Below are 12,500 nucleotides of genomic sequence, written 5' to 3'. Positions count from 1 at the left end.
GCTCCAACCACCACGGGAGCGGGCCCCTCCTTCGTGCTCTCGGGAGGAGGTCATTAAATGAAAAAAAAAAATCACCCCACTACTCCATCCCCGACCCGCAAGTGCCTTGTCTGCTATAAAGGGGACAATTTTCACGTTTTCCCTCGCTTACGGCCATACTACCCTGAGAATGCCCGATCTCGTCCGATCTCGGAAGCTAAGCAGCGTCGGGCCTGGTTAGTACTTGGATGGGAGACCGCCTGGGAATACCAGGTGCTGTAAGCTTTTGCACCCACCTCCAATTCTCAACACGATTCACTGCTCTTTCCAAAAATTTTGGCTTTCATTCGTCATTCAAATTTCACTTATCCTGTGGTTTGAAATCGTTTCCTTCACGTTGATTTGACAGATCAACGTCTCTTTGGAATAAAATTAATGTCCAACAGAGGGAGCCGTCTGCACGGGGTCGGTCATGATAGCACTTGGACATGAAGCAGCTTGGGATTTCCGCCTGCTGGATGCTTTTGCACCTCCACTGGAAAAGCCAACTTTTGCAACAGACATCAAGTACAGCCTCTGCGTGCTCGCAGAGGACCGTATGCGAGCCTGACAGGCTGCGCGCTCCAACCACCACGGGAGCGGGCCCCTCCTTCGTGCTCTCGGGAGGAGGTCATTAAATGAAAAAAAAATCACCCCACTACTCTATCCCCGACCCGCAAGTGCCCTGTCTGCTATAAAGGGGACAATTTTCACGTTTTCCCTCGCTTATGGCCATACTACCCTGAGAACGCCCGATCTCGTCCGATCTCGGAAGCTAAGCAGGGTCGGGCCTGGTTAGTACTTGGATGGGAGACCGCCTGGGAATACCAGGTGCTGTTAGCTTTTGCACCCACCTCCAATTCTCAACACGATTCACTGCTCTTTCCAAAAATTTTGGCATTCATTCGTCATTCAACTTTCACTTATCCTGTGGTTTGAAATCGTTTCCTTCACGTTGATTTGACAGATCAACGTCTCTTTGGAATAAAATTAATGTCCAACAGAGGGAGCCGTCTGCACGGGGATCGGTCATGATAGCTCTTGGACATGAAACAGCTTGGGATTTCCGCCTGCTGGATGCCTTTGCACCTCCACTGGAAAAGCCCACTTTTGCAACAAACATCAAATACCGCATCTGCGCGCTCGCAGAGGACCGTATGCGAGCCTGACAGGCTGCGCGCTCCAACCACCACGGGAGCGGGCCCCTCCTTCGTGCTCTCGGGAGGAGGTCATTAAATGAAAAAAAAAAATCACCCCACTACTCTATCCCCGACCCGCAAGTGCCCTGTCTGCTATAAAGAGGACAATTTTCGCGTTTTCCCTCGCTTACGGCCATACTACCCTGAGAACGCCCGATCTCGTCCGATCTCGGAAGCTAAGCAGGGTCGGGCCTGGTTAGTACTTGGATGGGAGACCGCCTGGGAATACCAGGTGCCCTAAGCTTTTGCACCCACCTCCAATTCTCAACACGATTCACTGCTCTTTCCAAAAATTTTGGCTTTCATTAGTCATTCAACTTTCACTTATCCTGTGGTTTGAAATCGTTTCCTTCACGTTGATTTGACAGATCAACGTCTCTTTGGAATAAAATTAATGTCCAACAGAGGGAGCCGTCTGCACGTGGATCGGTAATGATAGCAGTTGGACATGAAGCAGCTTGGGCTTTCCGCCTGCTGGATGCTTTTGCACCTCCACTGGAAAAGCCAACTTTTGCAACAGACATCAAGTACAGCCTCTGCGTGTTCGCAGAGGACCGTATGCGAGCCTGACAGGCTGCGCGCTCAAACCACCACGGGAGCGGGCCCCTCCTTTGTGCACTCCGGAGGAGGTTTATTAAATGAAAAAAAATCACCCCACTACTCCACCCCCGACCCAGAAGTGCCCTGTCTGCTATAAAGAGGACAATTTTCGCTTTTTCCCTCGCTAACGGCCATACTACCCTGAGAACGCCCGATCTCGTCCGATCTCGGAAGCTAAGCAGGGTCGGGCCAGGTTAGTACTTGGATGGGAGACCGCCTGGGAATACCGGGTGCTGTAAGTTTTTGCACCCACCTCCAATTCTCAACACGATTCACTGCTCTTTCCAAAAATTTTGGCATTCATTCGTCATTCAACTTTCACTTATCCTGTGGTTTGAAATCGTTTCCTTCACGTTGATTTGACAGATCAACGTCTCTTTGGAATAAAATTAATGTCCAACAGAGGGAGCCGTCTGCACGGGGATCGGTCATGATAGCACTTGGACATGAAGCAGCTTGGGATTTCTGCCTGCTGGATGCCTTTGCACCTCCACTGGAAAAGCCCACTTTTGCAACAAACATCAAATACCGCATCTGCGTGCTCGCAGAGGACCGTATGCGAGCCTGACAGGCTGCGCGCTCAAACCACCACGGGAGCGGGCCCCTCCTTCGTGCTCTCGGGAGGAGGTCATTAAATGAAAAAAAATCACCCCACTACTCCATCCCCGACCCGCAAGTGCCTTGTCTGCTATAAAGGGGACAATTTTCACGTTTTCCCTCGCTTACGGCCATACTACCCTGAGAACGCCCGATCTCGTCCGATCTTGGAAGCTAAGCAGGGTCGGGCCTGGTTAGTACTTGGATGCGAGACCGCCTGGGAATACCAGGTGCTGTAAGCTTTTGCACCCACCTCCAATTCTCAACACGATTCACTCCTCTTTCCAAAAATTTTGGCTTTCATTAGTCATTCAACTTTCACTTATCCTGTGGTTTGAAATCGTTTCCTTCACGTTGATTTGACAGATCAAAGTCTCTTTGGAATAAAATTAATGTCCAACAGAGGGAGCCGTCTGCACGGGAATCGGTAATGATAGCACTTGGACAAGAAACAGCTTGGGATTTCCGCCTGCTGGATGCCTTTGCACCTCCACTGGAAAAGCCCACTTTTGCAACAGACATCAAGTACAGCCTCTGCGCGCTCGCAGAGGACCGTATGCGAGCCTGACAGGCTGCGCGCTCAAACCACCACGGGAGCGGGCCCCTCCTTCGTGCTCTCGGGAGGAGGTCATTAAATGAAAAAAAAATCACCCCACTACTCCATCCCCGACCCGCAAGTGCCTTGTCTGCTATAAAGGGGACAATTTTCACGTTTTCCCTCGCTTACGGCCATACTACCCTGAGAATGCCCGATCTCGTCCGATCTCGGAAGCTAAGCAGCGTAGGGCCTGGTTAGTACTTGGATGGGAGACCGCCTGGGAATACCAGGTGCTGTAAGCTTTTGCACCCACCTCCAATTCTCAACACGATTCACTGCTCTTTCCAAAAATTTTGGCTTTCATTCGTCATTCAAATTTCACTTATCCTGTGGTTTGAAATCGTTTCCTTCACGTTGATTTGACAGATCAACGTCTCTTTGGAATAAAATTAATGTCCAACAGAGGGAGCCGTCTGCACGGGGATCGGTCATGATAGCACTTGGACATGAAACAGCTTGGGATTTCCGCCTGCTGGATGCCTTTGCACCTCCACTGGAAAAGCCCACTTTTGCAACAAACATCAAATACCGCATCTGCGCGCTCGCAGAGGACCGTATGCGAGCCTGACAGGCTGCGCGCTCAAACCACCCCGGGAGCGGGCCCCTCCTTCGTGCTCTCGGGAGGAGGTCATTAAATGAAAAAAAAATCACCCCACTACTCCATCCCCGACCCGCAAGTGCCCTGTCTGCTATAAAGGGGACAATTTTCACTTTTTCCCTCGCTTACGGCCATACTACCCTGAGAACGCCCGATCTCGTCCGATCTCGGAAGCTAAGCAGGGTCGGGCCTGGTTAGTACTTGGATGGGAGACCGCCTGGGAATACCAGGTGCTGTAAGCTTTTGCACCCACCTCCAATTCTCAACACGATTCACTGCTCTTTCCAAAAATTTTGGCATTCATTCGTCATTCAACTTTCACTTATCCTGTGGTTTGAAATCGTTTCCTTCACGTTGATTTGACAGATCAACGTCTCTTTGGAATAAAATTAATGTCCAACAGAGGGAGCCATCTGCACTGGGATCGGTCATGATAGCACTTGGACATGAAGCAGCTTGGGATTTCCGCCTGCTGGATGCCTTTGCACCTCCACTGGAAAAGCCCACTTTTGCAACAAACATCAAATACTGCATCTGCGTGCTCGCAGAGGACCGTATGCGAGCCTGACAGGCTGCGCGCTCAAACCACCACGGGAGCGGGCCCCTCCTTCGTGCTCTCGGGAGGAGGTCATTAAATGAAAAAAAAATCACCCCACTACTCCATCCCCGACCCGCAAGTGCCTTGTCTGCTATAAAGGGGACAATTTTCACGTTTTCCCTCGCTTACGGCCATACTACCCTGAGAATGCCCGATCTCGTCCGATCTCGGAAGCTAAGCAGCGTAGGGCCTGGTTAGTACTTGGATGGGAGACCGCCTGGGAATACCCGGTGCTGTAAGCTTTTGCACCCACCTCCAATTCTCAACACGATTCACTGCTCTTTCCAAAAATTTTGGCTTTCATTCGTCATTCAAATTTCACTTATCCTGTGGTTTGAAATCGTTTCCTTCACGTTGATTTGACAGATCAACGTCTCTTTGGAATAAAATTAATGTCCAACAGAGGGAGCCGTCTGCACGGGGATCGGTCATGATACTGTAGCACTTGGACATGAAACAGCTTGGGATTTCCGCCTGCTGGATGCCTTTGCACCTCCACTGGAAAAGCCCACTTTTGCAACAAACATCAAATACCGCATCTGCGCGCTCGCAGAGGACCGTATGCGAGCCTGACAGGCTGCGCGCTCAAACCACCCCGGGAGCGGGCCCCTCCTTCGTGCTCTCGGGAGGAGGTCATTAAATGAAAAAAAAATCACCCCACTACTCCATCCCCGACCCGCAAGTGCCGTGTCTGCTATAAAGGGGACAATTTTCACTTTTTCCCTCGCTTACGGCCATACTACCCTGAGAACGCCCGATCTCGTCCGATCTCGGAAGCTAAGCAGGGTCGGGCCTGGTTAGTACTTGGATGGGAGACCGCCTGGGAATACCAGGTGCTGTAAGCTTTTGCACCCACCTCCAATTCTCAACACGATTCAGTGCTCTTTCCAAAAATTTTGGCATTCATTCGTCATTCAACTTTCACTTATCCTGTGGTTTGAAATCGTTTCCTTCACGTTGATTTGACAGATCAACGTCTATTTGGAATAAAATTAATGTCCAACAGAGGGAGCCATCTGCACTGGGATCGGTCATGATAGCACTTGGACATGTAGCAGCTTGGGATTTCCGCCTGCTGGATGCCTTTGCACCTCCACTGGAAAAGCCCACTTTTGCAACAAACATCAAATACTGCATCTGCGTGCTCGCAGAGGACCGTATGCGAGCCTGACAGGCTGCGCGCTCAAACCACCACGGGAGCGGGCCCCTCCTTCGTGCTCTCGGGAGGAGGTCATTAAATGAAAAAAAAATCACCCCACTACTCCATCCCCGACCCGCAAGTGCCCTGTCTGCTATAAAGGGGACAATTTTCACTTTTTCCCTCGCTTACGGCCATACTACCCTGAGAACGCCCGATCTCGTCCGATCTCGGAAGCTAAGCAGGGTCGGGCCTGGTTAGTACTTGGATGGGAGACCGCCTGGGAATACCAGGTGCTGTAAGCTTTTGCACCCACCTCCAATTCTCCACACGATTCACTGCTCTTTCCAAAAATTTTGGCTTTCATTAGTCATTCAACTTTCACTTATCCTGTGGTTTGAAATCGTTTCCTTCACGTTGATTTGACAGATCAACGTCTCTTTGGAATAAAATTAATGTCCAACAGAGGGAGCCGTCTGCACGGGGTCGGTCATGATAGCACTTGGACATGAAACAGCTTGGGATTTCCGCCTGCTGGATGCCTTTGCACCTCCACTGGAAAAGCCCACTTTTGCAACAAACATCAAATACTGCATCTGCGTGCTCGCAGAGGACCGTATGCGAGCCTGACAGGCTGCGCGCTCAAACCACCACGGGAGCGGGCCCCTCCTTCGTGCTCTCGGGAGGAGGTCATTAAATGAAAAAAAAATCACCCCACTACTCCATCCCCGACCCGCAAGTGCCCTGTCTGCTATAAAGGGGACAATTTTCACTTTTTCCCTCGCTTACGGCCATACTACCCTGAGAACGCCCGATCTCGTCCGATCTCGGAAGCTAAGCAGGGTCGGGCCTGGTTAGTACTTGGATGGGAGACCGCCTGGGAATACCAGGTGCTGTAAGCTTTTGCACCCACCTCCAATTCTCCACACGATTCACTGCTCTTTCCAAAAATTTTGGCTTTCATTAGTCATTCAACTTTCACTTATCCTGTGGTTTGAAATCGTTTCCTTCACGTTGATTTGACAGATCAACGTCTCTTTGGAATAAAATTAATGTCCAACAGAGGGAGCCGTCTGCACGGGGTCGGTCATGATAGCACTTGGACATGAAACAGCTTGGGATTTCCGCCTGCTGGATGCCTTTGCACCTCCACTGGAAAAGCCCACTTTTGCAACAAACATCAAATACTGCATCTGCGTGCTCGCAGAGGACCGTATGCGAGCCTGACAGGCTGCGCGCTCAAACCACCACGGGAGCGGGCCCCTCCTTCGTGCTCTCGGGAGGAGGTCATTAAATGAAAAAAAAAATCACCCCACTACTCCATCCCCGACCCGCAAGTGCCTTGTCTGCTATAAAGGGGACAATTTTCACGTTTTCCCTCGCTTACGGCCATACTACCCTGAGAACGCCCGATCTCGTCTGATCTCGGAAGCTAAGCAGGGTCGGGCCTGGTTAGTACTTGGATGGGAGACCGCCTGGGAATACCAGGTGCTGTAAGCTTTTGCACCCACCTCCAATTCTCAACACGATTCACTGCTCTTTCCAAAAATTTTGGCATTCATTCGTCATTCAACTTTCACTTATCCTGTGGTTTGAAATCGTTTCCTTCACGTTGATTTGACAGATCAACGTCTCTTTGGAATAAAATTAATGTCCAACAGAGGGAGCCGTCTGCACGGGAATCGGTAATGATAGCACTTGGACATGAAACAGCTTGGGATTTCCGCCTGCTGGATGCCTTTGCACCTCCACTGGAAAAGCCCACTTTTGCAACAGACATCAAATACCGCATCTGCGCGCTCGCAGAGGACCGTATGCGAGCCTGACAGGCTGCGCGCTCAAACCACCACGGGAGCGGGCCCCTCCTTCGTGCTCTCGGGAGGAGGTCATTAAATGAAAAAAAAATCACCCCACTACTCCATCCCCGACCCGCAAGTGCCTTGTCTGCTATAAAGGGGACAATTTTCACGTTTTCCCTCGCTTACGGCCATACTACCCTGAGAATGCCCGATCTCGTCCGATCTCGGAAGCTAAGCAGCGTAGGGCCTGGTTAGTACTTGGATGGGAGACCGCCTGGGAATACCAGGTGCTGTAAGCTTTTGCACCCACCTCCAATTCTCAACACGATTCACTGCTCTTTCCAAAAATTTTGGCTTTCATTCGTCATTCAAATTTCACTTATCCTGTGGTTTGAAATCGTTTCCTTCACGTTGATTTGACAGATCAACGTCTCTTTGGAATAAAATTAATGTCCAACAGAGGGAGCCGTCTGCACGGGGATCGGTCATGATAGCACTTGGACATGAAACAGCTTGGGATTTCCGCCTGCTGGATGCCTTTGCACCTCCACTGGAAAAGCCCACTTTTGCAACAAACATCAAATACCGCATCTGCGCGCTCGCAGAGGACCGTATGCGAGCCTGACAGGCTGCGCGCTCAAACCACCCCGGGAGCGGGCCCCTCCTTCGTGCTCTCGGGAGGAGGTCATTAAATGAAAAAAAAAATCACCCCACTACTCCATCCCCGACCCGCAAGTGCCGTGTCTGCTATAAAGGGGACAATTTTCACTTTTTCCCTCGCTTACGGCCATACTACCCTGAGAACGCCCGATCTCGTCCGATCTCGGAAGCTAAGCAGGGTCGGGCCTGGTTAGTACTTGGATGGGAGACCGCCTGGGAATACCAGGTGCTGTAAGCTTTTGCACCCACCTCCAATTCTCAACACGATTCACTGCTCTTTCCAAAAATTTTGGCATTCATTCGTCATTCAACTTTCACTTATCCTGTGGTTTGAAATCGTTTCCTTCACGTTGATTTGACAGATCAACGTCTCTTTGGAATAAAATTAATGTCCAACAGAGGGAGCCATCTGCACGGGGATCGGTCATGATAGCACTTGGACATGAAGCAGCTTGGGATTTCCGCCTGCTGGATGCCTTTGCACCTCCACTGGAAAAGCCCACTTTTGCAACAAACATCAAATACTGCATCTGCGTGCTCGCAGAGGACCGTATGCGAGCCTGACAGGCTGCGCGCTCAAACCACCACGGGAGCGGGCCCCTCCTTCGTGCTCTCGGGAGGAGGTCATTAAATGAAAAAAAAATCACCCCACTACTCCATCCCCGACCCGCAAGTGCCCTGTCTGCTATAAAGGGGCCAATTTTCACTTTTTCCCTCGCTTACGGCCATACTACCCTGAGAACGCCCGATCTCGTCCGATCTCGGAAGCTAAGCAGGGTCGGGCCTGGTTAGTACTTGGATGGGAGACCGCCTGGGAATACCAGGTGCTGTAAGCTTTTGCACCCACCTCCAATTCTCCACACGATTCACTGCTCTTTCCAAAAATTTTGGCTTTCATTAGTCATTCAACTTTCACTTATCCTGTGGTTTGAAATCGTTTCCTTCACGTTGATTTGACAGATCAACGTCTCTTTGGAATAAAATTAATGTCCAACAGAGGGAGCCGTCTGCACGGGGTCGGTCATGATAGCACTTGGACATGAAACAGCTTGGGATTTCCGCCTGCTGGATGCCTTTGCACCTCCACTGGAAAAGCCCACTTTTGCAACAAACATCAAATACTGCATCTGCGTGCTCGCAGAGGACCGTATGCGAGCCTGACAGGCTGCGCGCTCAAACCACCACGGGAGCGGGCCCCTCCTTCGTGCTCTCGGGAGGAGGTCATTAAATGAAAAAAAAAATCACCCCACTACTCCATCCCCGACCCGCAAGTGCCTTGTCTGCTATAATGGGGACAATTTTCACATTTTCCCTCGCTTACGGCCATACTACACTGAGAATGCCCGATCTCGTCTGATCTCGGAAGCTAAGCAGTGTCGGGCCTGGTTAGTACTTGGATGGGAGACCGCCTGGGAATACCAGGTGCTGTAAGCTTTTGCACCCACCTCCAATTCTCCACACGATTCACTGCTCTTTCCAAAAATTTTGGATTTCATTAGTCATTCAACTTTCACTTATCCTGTGGTTTGAAATCGTTTCCTTCACGTTGATTTGACAGATCAACGTCTCTTTGGAATAAAATTAATGTCCAACAGAGGGAGCCGTCTGCACGGGGATCGGTCATGATAGCACTTGGACATGAAGCAGCTTGGGATTTCCGCCTGCTGGATGCTTTTGCACCTCCACTGGAAAAGCCAACTTTTGCAACAGACATCAAGTACAGCCTCTGCGTGCTCGCAGCGGACCGTATGCGAGCCTGACAGGCTGCGCGCTCAAACCACCACGGGAGCGGGCCCCTCCTTCGTGCTCTCGGGAGGAGGTCATTAAATGAAAAAAAAAATCACCCCACTACTCCATCCCCGACCCGCAAGTGCCTTGTCTGCTATAAAGGGGACAATTTTCACGTTTTCCCTCGCTTACGGCCATACTACCCTGAGAATGCCCGATCTCGTCCGATCTCGGAAGCTAAGCAGGGTCGGGCCTGGTTAGTACTTGGATGGGAGACCGCCTGGGAATACCAGGTGCTGTAAGCTTTTGCACCCACCTCCAATTCTCCACACGATTCACTGCTCTTTCCAAAAATTTTGGCTTTCATTAGTCATTCAACTTTCACTTATCCTGTGGTTTGAAATCGTTTCCTTCACGTTGATTTGACAGATCAACGTCTCTTTGGAATAAAATTAATGTCCAACAGAGGGAGCCGTCTGCACGGGGTCGGTCATGATAGCACTTGGACATGAAACAGCTTGGGATTTCCGCCTGCTGGATGCCTTTGCACCTCCACTGGAAAAGCCCACTTTTGCAACAAACATCAAATACTGCATCTGCGTGCTCGCAGAGGACCGTATGCGAGCCTGACAGGCTGCGCGCTCAAACCACCACGGGAGCGGGCCCCTCCTTCGTGCTCTCGGGAGGAGGTCATTAAATGAAAAAAAAATCACCCCACTACTCCATCCCCGACCCGCAAGTGCCCTGTCTGCTATAAAGGGGACAATTTTCACTTTTTCCCTCGCTTACGGCCATACTACCCTGAGAACGCCCGATCTCGTCCGATCTCGGAAGCTAAGCAGGGTCGGGCCTGGTTAGTACTTGGATGGGAGACCGCCTGGGAATACCAGGTGCTGTAAGCTTTTGCACCCACCTCCAATTCTCCACACGATTCACTGCTCTTTCCAAAAATTTTGGCTTTCATTAGTCATTCAACTTTCACTTATCCTGTGGTTTGAAATCGTTTCCTTCACGTTGATTTGACAGATCAACGTCTCTTTGGAATAAAATTAATGTCCAACAGAGGGAGCCGTCTGCACGGGGTCGGTCATGATAGCACTTGGACATGAAACAGCTTGGGATTTCCGCCTGCTGGATGCCTTTGCACCTCCACTGGAAAAGCCCACTTTTGCAACAAACATCAAATACTGCATCTGCGTGCTCGCAGAGGACCGTATGCGAGCCTGACAGGCTGCGCGCTCAAACCACCACGGGAGCGGGCCCCTCCTTCGTGCTCTCGGGAGGAGGTCATTAAATGAAAAAAAAAATCACCCCACTACTCCATCCCCGACCCGCAAGTGCCTTGTCTGCTATAAAGGGGACAATTTTCACGTTTTCCCTCGCTTACGGCCATACTACCCTGAGAACGCCCGATCTCGTCTGATCTCGGAAGCTAAGCAGGGTCGGGCCTGGTTAGTACTTGGATGGGAGACCGCCTGGGAATACCAGGTGCTGTAAGCTTTTGCACCCACCTCCAATTCTCAACACGATTCACTGCTCTTTCCAAAAATTTTGGCATTCATTCGTCATTCAACTTTCACTTATCCTGTGGTTTGAAATCGTTTCCTTCACGTTGATTTGACAGATCAACGTCTCTTTGGAATAAAATTAATGTCCAACAGAGGGAGCCGTCTGCACGGGAATCGGTAATGATAGCACTTGGACATGAAACAGCTTGGGATTTCCGCCTGCTGGATGCCTTTGCACCTCCACTGGAAAAGCCCACTTTTGCAACAGACATCAAATACCGCATCTGCGCGCTCGCAGAGGACCGTATGCGAGCCTGACAGGCTGCGCGCTCAAACCACCACGGGAGCGGGCCCCTCCTTCGTGCTCTCGGGAGGAGGTCATTAAATGAAAAAAAAATCACCCCACTACTCCATCCCCGACCCGCAAGTGCCTTGTCTGCTATAAAGGGGACAATTTTCACGTTTTCCCTCGCTTACGGCCATACTACCCTGAGAATGCCCGATCTCGTCCGATCTCGGAAGCTAAGCAGCGTAGGGCCTGGTTAGTACTTGGATGGGAGACCGCCTGGGAATACCAGGTGCTGTAAGCTTTTGCACCCACCTCCAATTCTCAACACGATTCACTGCTCTTTCCAAAAATTTTGGCTTTCATTCGTCATTCAAATTTCACTTATCCTGTGGTTTGAAATCGTTTCCTTCACGTTGATTTGACAGATCAACGTCTCTTTGGAATAAAATTAATGTCCAACAGAGGGAGCCGTCTGCACGGGGATCGGTCATGATAGCACTTGGACATGAAACAGCTTGGGATTTCCGCCTGCTGGATGCCTTTGCACCTCCACTGGAAAAGCCCACTTTTGCAACAAACATCAAATACCGCATCTGCGCGCTCGCAGAGGACCGTATGCGAGCCTGACAGGCTGCGCGCTCAAACCACCCCGGGAGCGGGCCCCTCCTTCGTGCTCTCGGGAGGAGGTCATTAAATGAAAAAAAAAATCACCCCACTACTCCATCCCCGACCCGCAAGTGCCGTGTCTGCTATAAAGGGGACAATTTTCACTTTTTCCCTCGCTTACGGCCATACTACCCTGAGAACGCCCGATCTCGTCCGATCTCGGAAGCTAAGCAGGGTCGGGCCTGGTTAGTACTTGGATGGGAGACCGCCTGGGAATACCAGGTGCTGTAAGCTTTTGCACCCACCTCCAATTCTCAACACGATTCACTGCTCTTTCCAAAAATTTTGGCATTCATTCGTCATTCAACTTTCACTTATCCTGTGGTTTGAAATCGTTTCCTTCACGTTGATTTGACAGATCAACGTCTCTTTGGAATAAAATTAATGTCCAACAGAGGGAGCCATCTGCACGGGGATCGGTCATGATAGCACTTGGACATGAAGCAGCTTGGGATTTCCGCCTGCTGGATGCCTTTGCACCTCCACTGGAAAAGCCCACTTTTG

The 12,500-nt window shown here is 50.6% G+C and overlaps 21 non-coding genes across 21 annotated transcripts; all 21 read left to right on the top strand.

Annotated features, from left to right (window-relative positions):
• The first annotated feature begins 145 nt into the window (after positions 1–145).
• LOC127612324 (5S ribosomal RNA) lies at positions 146–264 on the top strand. Its single transcript, XR_007965757.1, has one exon. It is a non-coding gene; the product is annotated as a 5S ribosomal RNA (ribosomal RNA).
• A 478-nt stretch (positions 265–742) lies between these two features.
• On the top strand, positions 743–861 carry LOC127612275 (5S ribosomal RNA). The gene has a single exon (XR_007965709.1). It is a non-coding gene; the product is annotated as a 5S ribosomal RNA (ribosomal RNA).
• A 481-nt stretch (positions 862–1,342) lies between these two features.
• Positions 1,343–1,461, top strand: LOC127612283 (5S ribosomal RNA). The gene has a single exon (XR_007965716.1). It is a non-coding gene; the product is annotated as a 5S ribosomal RNA (ribosomal RNA).
• Positions 1,462–1,940: 479 nt separating this feature from the next.
• On the top strand, positions 1,941–2,059 carry LOC127612281 (5S ribosomal RNA). Its single transcript, XR_007965714.1, has one exon. It is a non-coding gene; the product is annotated as a 5S ribosomal RNA (ribosomal RNA).
• Positions 2,060–2,537: 478 nt separating this feature from the next.
• Positions 2,538–2,656, top strand: LOC127612348 (5S ribosomal RNA). The gene has a single exon (XR_007965781.1). It is a non-coding gene; the product is annotated as a 5S ribosomal RNA (ribosomal RNA).
• A 479-nt stretch (positions 2,657–3,135) lies between these two features.
• On the top strand, positions 3,136–3,254 carry LOC127612304 (5S ribosomal RNA). The gene has a single exon (XR_007965737.1). It is a non-coding gene; the product is annotated as a 5S ribosomal RNA (ribosomal RNA).
• A 479-nt stretch (positions 3,255–3,733) lies between these two features.
• LOC127612418 (5S ribosomal RNA) lies at positions 3,734–3,852 on the top strand. The gene has a single exon (XR_007965842.1). It is a non-coding gene; the product is annotated as a 5S ribosomal RNA (ribosomal RNA).
• A 479-nt stretch (positions 3,853–4,331) lies between these two features.
• Positions 4,332–4,450, top strand: LOC127612329 (5S ribosomal RNA). The gene has a single exon (XR_007965763.1). It is a non-coding gene; the product is annotated as a 5S ribosomal RNA (ribosomal RNA).
• Positions 4,451–4,934: 484 nt separating this feature from the next.
• LOC127612417 (5S ribosomal RNA) lies at positions 4,935–5,053 on the top strand. Its single transcript, XR_007965841.1, has one exon. It is a non-coding gene; the product is annotated as a 5S ribosomal RNA (ribosomal RNA).
• Positions 5,054–5,532: 479 nt separating this feature from the next.
• LOC127612416 (5S ribosomal RNA) lies at positions 5,533–5,651 on the top strand. The gene has a single exon (XR_007965840.1). It is a non-coding gene; the product is annotated as a 5S ribosomal RNA (ribosomal RNA).
• A 478-nt stretch (positions 5,652–6,129) lies between these two features.
• LOC127612415 (5S ribosomal RNA) lies at positions 6,130–6,248 on the top strand. The gene has a single exon (XR_007965838.1). It is a non-coding gene; the product is annotated as a 5S ribosomal RNA (ribosomal RNA).
• A 479-nt stretch (positions 6,249–6,727) lies between these two features.
• LOC127612236 (5S ribosomal RNA) lies at positions 6,728–6,846 on the top strand. The gene has a single exon (XR_007965669.1). It is a non-coding gene; the product is annotated as a 5S ribosomal RNA (ribosomal RNA).
• Positions 6,847–7,325: 479 nt separating this feature from the next.
• LOC127612302 (5S ribosomal RNA) lies at positions 7,326–7,444 on the top strand. Its single transcript, XR_007965735.1, has one exon. It is a non-coding gene; the product is annotated as a 5S ribosomal RNA (ribosomal RNA).
• Positions 7,445–7,924: 480 nt separating this feature from the next.
• Positions 7,925–8,043, top strand: LOC127612414 (5S ribosomal RNA). The gene has a single exon (XR_007965837.1). It is a non-coding gene; the product is annotated as a 5S ribosomal RNA (ribosomal RNA).
• Positions 8,044–8,522: 479 nt separating this feature from the next.
• On the top strand, positions 8,523–8,641 carry LOC127612413 (5S ribosomal RNA). Its single transcript, XR_007965836.1, has one exon. It is a non-coding gene; the product is annotated as a 5S ribosomal RNA (ribosomal RNA).
• A 479-nt stretch (positions 8,642–9,120) lies between these two features.
• Positions 9,121–9,239, top strand: LOC127612263 (5S ribosomal RNA). The gene has a single exon (XR_007965697.1). It is a non-coding gene; the product is annotated as a 5S ribosomal RNA (ribosomal RNA).
• A 480-nt stretch (positions 9,240–9,719) lies between these two features.
• On the top strand, positions 9,720–9,838 carry LOC127612245 (5S ribosomal RNA). The gene has a single exon (XR_007965679.1). It is a non-coding gene; the product is annotated as a 5S ribosomal RNA (ribosomal RNA).
• A 478-nt stretch (positions 9,839–10,316) lies between these two features.
• Positions 10,317–10,435, top strand: LOC127612412 (5S ribosomal RNA). The gene has a single exon (XR_007965835.1). It is a non-coding gene; the product is annotated as a 5S ribosomal RNA (ribosomal RNA).
• Positions 10,436–10,914: 479 nt separating this feature from the next.
• LOC127612234 (5S ribosomal RNA) lies at positions 10,915–11,033 on the top strand. The gene has a single exon (XR_007965668.1). It is a non-coding gene; the product is annotated as a 5S ribosomal RNA (ribosomal RNA).
• A 479-nt stretch (positions 11,034–11,512) lies between these two features.
• Positions 11,513–11,631, top strand: LOC127612300 (5S ribosomal RNA). The gene has a single exon (XR_007965734.1). It is a non-coding gene; the product is annotated as a 5S ribosomal RNA (ribosomal RNA).
• Positions 11,632–12,111: 480 nt separating this feature from the next.
• On the top strand, positions 12,112–12,230 carry LOC127612410 (5S ribosomal RNA). The gene has a single exon (XR_007965834.1). It is a non-coding gene; the product is annotated as a 5S ribosomal RNA (ribosomal RNA).
• Positions 12,231–12,500: the final 270 nt, after the last annotated feature.

Source organism: Hippocampus zosterae, chromosome 12 (assembly GCF_025434085.1).
Source record: "Hippocampus zosterae strain Florida chromosome 12, ASM2543408v3, whole genome shotgun sequence".
NCBI classification, from domain to species: domain Eukaryota; kingdom Metazoa; phylum Chordata; class Actinopteri; order Syngnathiformes; family Syngnathidae; genus Hippocampus; species Hippocampus zosterae.
This window is presented reverse-complemented; position numbering and strand designations above follow the sequence as displayed.